The sequence below is a fragment of the Oryctolagus cuniculus genome, chromosome 11, assembly GCF_051225735.1.
Source record: "Oryctolagus cuniculus isolate XC-2025 breed Fujian yellow rabbit chromosome 11, ASM5122573v1, whole genome shotgun sequence".
In the NCBI taxonomy this organism is placed as follows: Eukaryota; Metazoa; Chordata; class Mammalia; order Lagomorpha; family Leporidae; genus Oryctolagus; species Oryctolagus cuniculus.
The window spans coordinates 98533948-98544405 of NC_142877.1; the positions used below are offsets into that span (position 1 = coordinate 98533948).

Sequence of the window (10458 nt, forward strand, 5' to 3'; positions counted from 1 at the left end):
GGTAGCCATTTCTACGAGTTATCCTTTGTCAAAGCCTACTCTCATCATGGGATGGAATCAGAGGAGCTATGTTTACCTGGTTCTTTTCTCTCATCTCCGAAAACCACTTGTGCTCATTCCGAATTTGTAATTCCTTTGGGTCTGATTTTAAGAATTAACCTTAAAGGAGTAATGCAAGTCAACTAGCTGTAGCTATGGTTCCAGAGTGGTGATTAGCTAAACCAACCCAACTGAGGTCCTTAGTGTTAAAGGCAATGTAAGCTTTCCCCAGCAATAACTGACCTATCTGCTTTTTGCTTGCACAGGAAATACTCTGGTTATTTGTTACCAATGAGGAAACATCTCTGATTTTTTTTTAAGATTTATTTATTTTATCTATTTGAAAGTCAGAGTTACACAGAGAGAGGAGAGGCAGAGAGAAAGAGATGGTTCCATCCGCTGGTTCACTCCCCAACTGGCTGCAATAGCCGGAGCTGCACTGATCTGAAGCCAGGAGCCAGGAGCTTCTTCCAGGTCTCCCATGTGGGTGCAGGGGCCCAAGGACTTGAGTCATCTTCTACTGCTTTCCCAGGCCATAGCAGAGAGCTGGATGGGAAGTGGAGCAGCTGGGTCTTGAACCGGTGCCCATATGGGATGCCGGTGCTTCAGGCCAGGGCATTAACCTTCTGTGCACAGCTCCAGCCCCCATCTCTGATTGTTTTTAAATAGAAAAAAAGAACTTCTGTTGGTTATTATCCCCTGGTGATCATCTTAAAAAACCCATCTCATGATAGGGCCCAGTGAATTCTGGGACTGGAAGAAATGCCTCAGATCACATGGTCTGAATCCACGACACTGGGCACTACCATGCTGCCTCTCATCCTCTGCATAGCTGGAAGCTTCCCAGGCTTCCTTAAAATGTAAATTGAGCATGGCAGCCCTCTGCTGCAAGCCTTCTAGAACCTTCCCATCTCAGAGTACATCCAAAGTGTCCTACCGAAAGGCCGCGGGGCCCCTTTTGATCACTGCCCTCCCAGCCACCCCGTTCTCCTCCATGCCTTTCACCTCGCCCCCTTTACTGCCTTGCTGCAGCCACCCTGTCATCCATCTTGAGGTCTTTCCCTTAGCTCGGCACAGCAGCCTGCTTAGGCCTCTCCCTTGGTGTCACCACTGCCTGAATTGCTTTTTCCCAGGACGTCACGGAGCTCACTCTCTCCTCCCACCCGCCGCGTCCTCAAGTCTCTGCTCAAATGCCTCCTCCTCCGAGAAGGCTTCGCTGGCCGTCTGTATGAAACAGTAGTCCCACCCGAGCCTGCCTTCCTCCTTGTGCTTCCTGATTTGTCTTCGTAGCCCTTACCCCTACTGGGTACCATGATGTTCCTGTTGATCTATTGCTGCTCCTTGGTAGAACGTAAACCCCGTGAGGATGGGGCTCTGTCCATCAGTCGGCTGCCGTCTCCCTGGCCCCCAGAAGGGTGCTTGGCACATAGAAGTTGCTCAGTAATATTTGCTGGGTTACAACTCAGCGCAGTGAGCTGGGTCACCCCATTCTATCATGCCCAGATGAGGCAACCGATGGGGCTGGCAGAGATCTGCAGCTTCATCAGATGCATCCTTCGTCCTGTTGAGGGATGTGGGCCCCGCGGAAAGGTTTGCATTCTCAGTCTGCTGTTTCCTAGCCGCCTGACTGAGCAGGTTTCTCACCTCCTTTTATTTTTGTCTTTGTTTCGTCATCTGTGAAATGGAGATAATAATTATTAGATAATTATGTGATTATAAGATAATTATGTGGACTACGGAGCAAGTTAGCCGGTTCACATCTCCGTCTTAGGCTAAATCAGAAGGTGCCCCCTGAGCCCCATAAACTTTCTTTGCTTTCACAATTCCAGACATCTGATCAGGCAGCCAAGAGCTGGGAAGGGCCTTTGGCTGGAAAGTACGGATTTCTTAAAGCCAGTGTTCTCTCGCTCGCTCGCTTGCTCTTGTTTGAGCATGTAGATGACGTGGAATAACCCCTCTGGTTTATTGAATTAGGTTTTCCAGTGGGGTTTATGTTGCCAGGTGATCACTTCTCAATTCGATAAAAATCACTTCGTAATGGGGATTAGATGGTACAAAAATGACACTGCACTCTGCTGGATCTCTCACGTTCTTTTTTTTTTTTTTTTTAACCAAAACTCTCCAGTCTGCCAAAGGTTTACACAAAGACTTACTGTTGTTATAATGTTCTGGGACTTAATAAATTAGACATTGTTATGAGATAGCTTCAAAACATTGAGAGAACTTGGCTGGGAGGTTTAAAATTTGTTTTTAATCAAGGAGAAATATGGACATTGATAACAATTATTTTTTAAATCCCATGTAGTATTTTTTTTTCAGGTTTGAATGAAAAGCAGTGTGACCACAAGAATGTACTTTAACAAAAGTAATAAGCTAATTCAATAACACACGAATGTTGTATTGTCTGGGTAGTAAGCTCATGTCTTAGTTTATAATGGCAAAGGGAATTTGTTAAGGGAAGCTTATTTGGAATCTTTTTATCCTATCAAAAACTTAAATTAACAGTTCTTTTGTTTGTTCTATTGTTCTATGAGTAGAACCAGAAACAAGTGTACATTTACCCCTTGCTTATTACCGTGTGGTGTGCGGCTCACAGGATCCTGGGGAGAGAAGAAGAGAGGGGGAGGTGGGGAGGAGGCAGTCCATTGCTGGTGTTGAGCTGGCTGCTCAGTGGGTTATAGTAACAGAGACTTAGACGTGCCCTGGTTGGGGGTTTAATATCTAACAGAGCAGGAAGCAAATGAGCACTGAGCCAGGTGGCACCTTTTCCCTGCCATCTTTAAACAAACAAAGCAGCAGTCCAAAGCACAAAGGTGGGTCTGGCACATGAAGCCGGGCTTCCTGGTGACTTTCCTTTTGGTCTTGGCATTTGCCCTGTGTTTACAGTCAAAGCACCAGACATGAGGTCATGGAGCCGAGGGGGGGAATAGAAAATAATGACCACACCATAAAATCGCTGTTGACTCTGCGCTCCAGGCAGGATGCAGGCGAGATGGAGGAGCCAGCTGTGCTTCTTCTGCCTTGGGCTCGTCTGTGGCCCAGGCTTGTTCCATTCGAGGGCCCAGTTACCCTGCATTGCACCATCCCTACTGAGGGCATGCAACGTAATCACCCGTCCAGGGCCACCCGTCAGCACTAGTGATGGTAGCTGAGTGCTAGGAACTCCTTGGTACTGGGCATACAGAAGGTGCTCAATAAAAATTCTAAGAGACTTGACTCTTCAGCTTAGGCTCAAGTCGTAGACTCTACTCCTTTACCAGTGTAACTCGGGTCACTGTAGGCCTGTGTTGGAGGCACAGAGAGACACTCACAGCTACTTTTACTCACATGTCCCCATTTCATCTGGACGTGATAGTGGGGAAAAGAGGCAAGGCCAAGAACACACTCAAGGACATGAGGCTGAAAGGGGTCAGTGGACCCAGGTCCTGCCTCAGAGACCCAAAGTGGCAGCGTTGAGTGTGACTGTCATTTCCTCCTTTGCCTAGTTGCCCTACTCAAAGTTTTATTTGGGCCTTAATAAAGTTTTATTGGCAAGAGCTGTGAGATTTAATCAATACCAACATTTGCCAATATGGTGATCAATGAGGAAATTGCTGTGAGCTACTCTGTGCGGAGTAACTCTGAGAAGGTTGTATCCAGGAGCCTTGTGTTGTGACTTGGAGGATTAAGCCGCTGCCTGCGATGTTGGCTTCCCTTATGGACGCTGGTTCGAGTCCCGGCTTGTCCACTTCTGATCCAGCTCCCTGATAATAATATGCCTGGGAAATGCTGTGCTTGCTGAGACAGCATCAGAAGATGGTATGTGTTCTTGGGCCTCTGCCACCCATATGGGAGACCTGGACGGAGTTCCTATCTCCTGGCTTCAGCCTGGCTCACTCTCAGCCATTGCAGCCATTTGGGGAGTTAATCAGCGGATGCAAGATCTCTTTCCCGGTGCTGGGCACTGTGGTGTAGCAGGTTGAGCCGCCACCAGCCATGCCGGCATCCCATACAGGTACTGTTTGGAGTTGTGACAGCTCCCCTTCCAGTCCAGCTCTCTGTTAATGCACCTGGGAAAGCAGCAGAGGATGGCCCAAGTGCTTGGGCACCTGTACCCACATTGGAGACCTGGAAAAAGCTCCTGGCTTTGAACTGGCCCAGCATTGTAGCCTTTTGGGGAGTGAACCAGTAGATAGAAGTTCGCTCTCTCTGTCTCTCTCTCTCCCCCTTCTGTCTTTGTAACTCTGCCTTTCAAATATAAATCTTTTTTAAAAAATAACTCCCGGGGCAATAAGGGACATTAGAGTGTAAAAGGACTTTGCTGCTAGGGGGCGCCATAGATGAGGGGAACAACATGGTACACTGTGCTACAGAGACTTGGGCCACTGTTGGGCAAGAGTCACTGGGTCTGGTTTTCACACTCTGAAGTAGATCACATGATGAAATAGTCTGAGAGCTGTTTCTGACGGTGCCCAATACATAAATGTATTGTGAGAACAAGGTGGCTCTGGGTGGCTCCATCATCAGGAGTGTGGCAGAGTTATAGTCAGAGGTAGAGATCACAAAAGGATTCTATGGCAAAGGACGCGGCTAGAACCCGGAGTCAGGGAAGCCCCAGGATTCCATGCGAAGAGGCTTCTCAGCCAGCTACTTTGGCACAAAAGATACTGCTGAGTTCAGGGAAACCAATTCTTACTAAATGGTAGTGACGCAAATGAGGTAGCAGTTTCCACTTTTGCCACATCCAATCCTTTGTTGGCAGCGTTAAAGCAAAGATCTATTTTCACCTTGTCTCTTGTGATTTGAGTACCAATGCCGTTACTTCCTAATTTCCAGTTTCGGGATTTTGCCCATTTCCTGCTAGGACCAGCCAGCTAAAGAATATTTGGCTAGTGGACAACAGGGAAATACCACACGTAACAACTGAAGACGGATGTGTTATGGAAAACCATTCTGGCCCTGTAGAATCAACAAGGAACATCCTAGCACGGATCCAATAATGTTTTCTCAATTTTAGCTATAGCTCATTTCAAGTAATCCTTGTGTTCTAGAAACAACACCTGTTCATCTTTCTGTGCATCTGTTAGAAACCCAGGCGTGAGAATGTAGGAAAAAATGTTCCAAACCAAATTACTATGCCATGCTAGCAATACTGTTTCATTATGTGAGACATTTGTCTGTATAGTTTCCTTGTAGGCTTCTTGAAAAATGGTGCAGAATGAGCCACATAGTCGACATACTGACCGCCTTTCAGGGTCATTGCTTGCTCACAACCTCTCTCTGTCTCCACCCCCCGCTGGGAGTCACTAGAAGGGCCAAGTGAGGCTTTAGCTAGGAGCAGCATTTACATGGGGTGGAAAATCCCTCAGATGCCTCATCTGAGATGAGGGGGACTAGAGGAGAAAGAACAGAGGCTATGCCAGCGTGTCAAGGGCAGTTACTGGGTTGTGAACTCTGTGACTGTTTAGTAGGGGGTGAGCAGTCTAGCACAGGGGCAGAGATGGGGCTGGGGCAGGAGAGTAGCAGGAATGGGCAGGATAAGTCTGAGCAGCCTTCTGGAATTGTGACCCAGTCTGTGGTTCTGTATCTCCCTCTGTAGCCCACTGCTGGAGGTGTTGCCCACATGGAAACAAAAGAAGTGAGACTACTTTCTCCCAGATGAATGAGTGCTGAGATGGGAAGTTGAATTGGAGGGTCAAGATCCAGGTTTTGGTTGGGAAGTTATCATAAATCAACTAAGATCAGCCAAACCAGGAGAAAGCAGGCGAGAAAGAAGTCATCTACAAGCTTTAGGAATTTAGTCTCAGATAACCCAAGGCTGTCTTGACAGGTTAAGACCTGGGCACCATGTCTGAGCCACAGAACCAGCTAACTGGCCTTTTGGCCATTTGTCTCTCATCTTTCATATCCATCTTACACTGCAATTAGATATTGCTTCCTAAAGCAAGTATCTGTCGCTCCCTACTCAGATTTAATTGACCTCCTATTGCTTAAAGGGCCGCGTTCCAAGTTCTTAGCCAGGCGTTCAACAGCTTCAACAGTCTGGTGTTAGACAACCTTTCTGACCTTGTAATCAACTACTCACTTTCCTAATCCCGCCATTCTGGACAGAGGGATCTTTGTGATCATCCAAACAGAATTCGATTTCCTGCTGGGAACCCATAAGGAGAGGGTAGGGTCTTCCCTCTCACCTGACCTATTATGCTTTCATAGAAAATCTAGACTGGCAGATCAGGTTGCCAGTTGCCAGTCATTTCTTGGTTCACATCTGAATTAATTTCTCAGCAACATTTGACAGCGTCCTTCTTGAAATATTGTGCTGTCTTATTTCTCTCATGTTCTCTTAATTATTCTCTAACTAGTGCTCTTAATTATTCTCTAACCCTTAATTATTCTCTAACTGCTGCTCTTTCTAAATCCTTGCTAGTTTTTTCTCTTTCGGTTGACTGGAAAATGCTGAAGTATCTTAGGTATTTGTCTAAGGCCCAGTCCTTTTTTTTTCTACCTGCATTCTTATCCCGGGTGATCTCATCTAGATAAACCGCATTACTAACCTCCATTTGCTCCTGTCTCCCACTTTCTGCAGGGGGTCATCACAGGCAGAGTATACTTCTCCTGCCCCTGACTTGGGACTTGCATGTGTGATCTGCTTTGAGTAATGATAGATTGGCAGAAGTCAAGCTGTATCAGGAGCTGAGGAGCATGCTTCCTCTTGCCCTCCTGTGCCTCTGTCATTGGCATTGCCTGGCTGGCAAGTTGGTCCCAGGAGAACAGGAGACAGAGAGAATAGAGCTTCCCACCTGCCCCGTAGACCTCAGACAGGAGCGGAGTTGCCTAGCTGGAACCCTAGCCAATCTGCAAATGTGAGCAAAAGTAGATCGTTTTTGTCTCATGCCACTGAATGTTCGGAGTGATCATCTGTTTAGTTATGGCTCCCAAATAGAGACCCCTAGCCTTCGGCCTTGGTTCTTTCCTGCTCCAGAGCTGTCTGTGCAGCCAGCCGTGTGGCATTCCCACTCAGTGTCTAGCAGGCATCTCAAACAAGAGCAAGCCAGGAGTGGACTCCTCCCTAGACCCGCTCTCTCCCATCTAAGTAGATTATACCATCATCCTGCCAGTTGTTCAAACTAAAAAACTAGGAGAACGCTTGGTTCTCCTGTTCCTCCACATTCACCCATCTGTGGAACATCACATATATGCAGTCATTTTTCTCTGTCTTCACTGACATACTGTCTCTTGTCTGGAAAACTTTGGTAAACTTTTAATTGATCTGTTTGCTTTCACTTTTGAACTTTCTTCAACTCATTCTCCATATATTTTGAACTTTATTCAACTCCATATATCATCTATGAGACTCTTTTTAAAGAGTAAATTAGGAGTCGCTGGCACCGCAGCTCACTAGGCTAATCCTACGCCTTGCGGCACCGGCACGCCGGGTTCTAGTCCCAGTCGGGGCGCCGGATTCTGTCCCGGTTGCCCCTCTTCCAGGCCAGCTCTCTGCTGTGGCCAGGGAGTGCAGTGGAGGATGGCCCAAGTGCTTGGGCCCTGCACCCCATGGGAGACCAGGATAAGTACCTGGCTCCTGCCATCGGATCAGTGCGCGGCAGCGGCGGCCATTGGAGGGTGAACCAATGGCAAAGGAAGACCTTTCTCTCTGTCTGTCTCTCTCACTGTCCACTCTGCCTGTCAAAAAAAAAAAAAAAAAAAAAAAAAGAGTAAATTAGGAGTGTGAATTTAATCTCACACCAGAGTACCTGGGTTTGATTCCTGGATCTGGCCCCTGACTCTGACTTCCCACCAATGTAGAGCCTGAGGGGCGGCAGATGGGAGCTCAGGCATTCAGGTTCCTGCTGCCTATGCAGGATACTTGGACTGCATTCCCAGCACCTGGCTTCAGACCTGGCTCATCCCCAGCTATTGTGGGTATTTGGGGAGTGAACCAATGAATGTGAGCATTCTCTTTCTCTCTCTGTCTCATAAATAAATAAACAGAAAGTAAATTTGATCATGCCGCTTTTCTCCTATTGCTACTTGGTCATGGTCTGGAATAAAAATCCTAATGCAAAAAAAAAAAAAAAAAAAAGATCCGAAAAAGATCCTAATGCCTACAAAGTTTTCATATTCTGACTTCTATTGGCTTCACTGATCTTCTTTTTCTAATTTTTTCACTTTTAAATAATTTAAAAGACAGGGAGACAGACACAGAGATCTTCCATCTCCTGGTTTATGTCTCACATGCCTGTTAACAGCTAGGGCTGGGACAGGCTGAAGCCAGAAGTCAAGAAACTCAGTCTGAGTGGGGGCAAGGACTCAAGTACTTGAGCCATCACCTGCTGCCTCCCAGGGTGTTGTCTGGAGGACGCTAGAGCCTGCGGCAGAGCCGTGACCAGAGCCAAGCGCTTTAATAAGGGATGTGGGCATCTCGAATGCTAAGGCAAGTGGCTGCTCCCGTTTTGTTTTGTCTTGAAGACCAAAGATCTCTCACCATTTCTCAGTCTTAGCGAGGGGAAGACTGGAGATGATGATGCTTCTGGCAATGATGATCGCTAGCTGGAGGGAGAGTTACCCCTCTGAGTTATGTCTCAGGCCTCAAACCCTGAGCTGATCCTGCAACTAGTCTAGAGGACATGAAGGAAGCGATTCAGGGGAGGGAGAGCCAGAGTAATGGCCTGCCTCTGCAGATGGAGAGAGCTGGTATCAGGAAGTCACTCACTTTGACAACCAAGAGCGCAGACCCTGGGGGGTAGGCCTAGGCTTGGACTTCCGCTTTGTCACTTACTCTCTGCCGCACAACGGCCTCTGACTTACCTGAGCATCCTTTCCCCGACGTGTAGAGTGGGGAAATAGCACCCGCCTCAGAGGTGAGCATCCAAGTGTTGTGCAGGTGACGTCGGAGCAGTGGGTCTCAGGGACAGCAGTGTCGGAATTCCAGGGCAGTGCGGGCGTGGGAGTTCCCATAGTTGGTACAGCTGCAAGGTGGCATTCTATCCCTTTTGCCTAGTGAAATCCAAACCCGGAAAAGAAGTGGAGCCACTTCAGATCGCCTTCTCTGTAGCGCCTCCACCAGCTCTCACTCAGATCTCCCTTTGCGTTTATTTCCTGTTCATTAATAGCACTTCTCCTCGTGCCATATATTGTTGCTTGTTTGTCTCCTCAATCAGACCTCTGCTGGCCAGTGTTTGAACTGAATCAGACGGTGCTCCTCTTCCATCCGTCTAGTCTTCTTTTCAAGTGATTGGAAGAAGGACACATGCACTCTCCATAAGGGAGCTAAATGTGGAGTCTGTGCTACAGCGAGCACATGGTTTCTCTTAGGAGAGCGTGAGAATGATCCCTGTCATGCTGTCAAGGTCAATGTTCTCATCTCCTGGTAACAGTAGCCTCACTCTGCACCAGCTGAAGCGGCTCAGGATCACTTCTTCATGATGGGGATATTTTTATTTTTGCCTGAAGAGCAACTTCTTTTCTTTTTTATTGCCCTTCCTTCCTTTATTAAGGGGGGAAAAACAGACAAAGAAGAGTTAGGAAGTTAGCCAGAAATGAATCTTCTTAGATTGAATCACAGGTGAGCAGATTTGCAGGGGAGATTCAAACAGGGTGATTTGGAGGATACATTTGGGTCCAGAAAAAGGCAGAAGAGAGGAGTGAAACTTCTCTTTATGACAAGCCCTAAATAGTCATGGATGTGGCTTTTCAAAGTTTATGGATTAAATATTCTGCAAAAATCTCACAAATGACTGACTCAGTGTCTTGGAATAGCTATGGGTAATGCTGGGAGACTTCAAGCCCCTGAGATCTGTCATTGCCCAAAGCCTAGGGCTAACTCAGGTTGACCTTCCTCTAGAATGAGCTTGCAGTGCACGGCAAGTGAGATAGGGAGAGAATTTATAGAGTTAATTACTAGGCTGTGTTCTATTAGATGTACAAAGCACACATGGATGGCGCTTGGAGCTTTGACGCGAGTGGAGGGACTTGAATTCTTTTGCAGCTGGAATGTGCTGGAACTTCCCAATGGCTTGAAAGAATGCCTAGAATTTCTTTTTCTATTATGGTCACTGCTATTTCTCACAGAGGCAAGTGAATCTTCCCGAGCTGTCACGATGGGAACGGCTGAGCCCCGCAGCAGGCTTGTTGGGAGCGAAGCTGGCCAGGGCTCTGTGGTTTGGGCAGGTGGGGAAGGCCTGACTTTCTCACACATGGGTGTCAGACAGGGCTGTTGGGAATCTTTAAAGGCAACAGGAAAATGAATGCAGAGCACAGAGCAAGACCTTGTCAGCTTCATACGGGGCGGTGGGAGGAAGAATTCTGCTGCCTCCCTCCAGGCACGTAGTCCAACTCTCAAACTCTTTTTTTTTTTTTTTTTTTTTTGTGGCCATGATCTAAGTCACTGCAGCCTTCCACTCAGGAGAAGGCGGGCAGCCACTGCTCTCAAATCACCTG

The 10458-nt window shown here is 47.4% G+C and overlaps 1 long non-coding RNA gene across 1 annotated transcript; it reads right to left on the reverse strand.

Annotated features, from left to right (window-relative positions):
- Positions 1-280: 280 nt before the first annotated feature.
- Positions 281-9641, reverse strand: LOC108176672 (uncharacterized). The gene is made up of 3 exons (XR_001793388.4): positions 8827-9641; positions 1337-1713; positions 281-690 (listed from the first exon to the last, which is right to left on the reverse strand). It is a non-coding gene; the product is annotated as an uncharacterized LOC108176672 (long non-coding RNA).
- Positions 9642-10458: the final 817 nt, after the last annotated feature.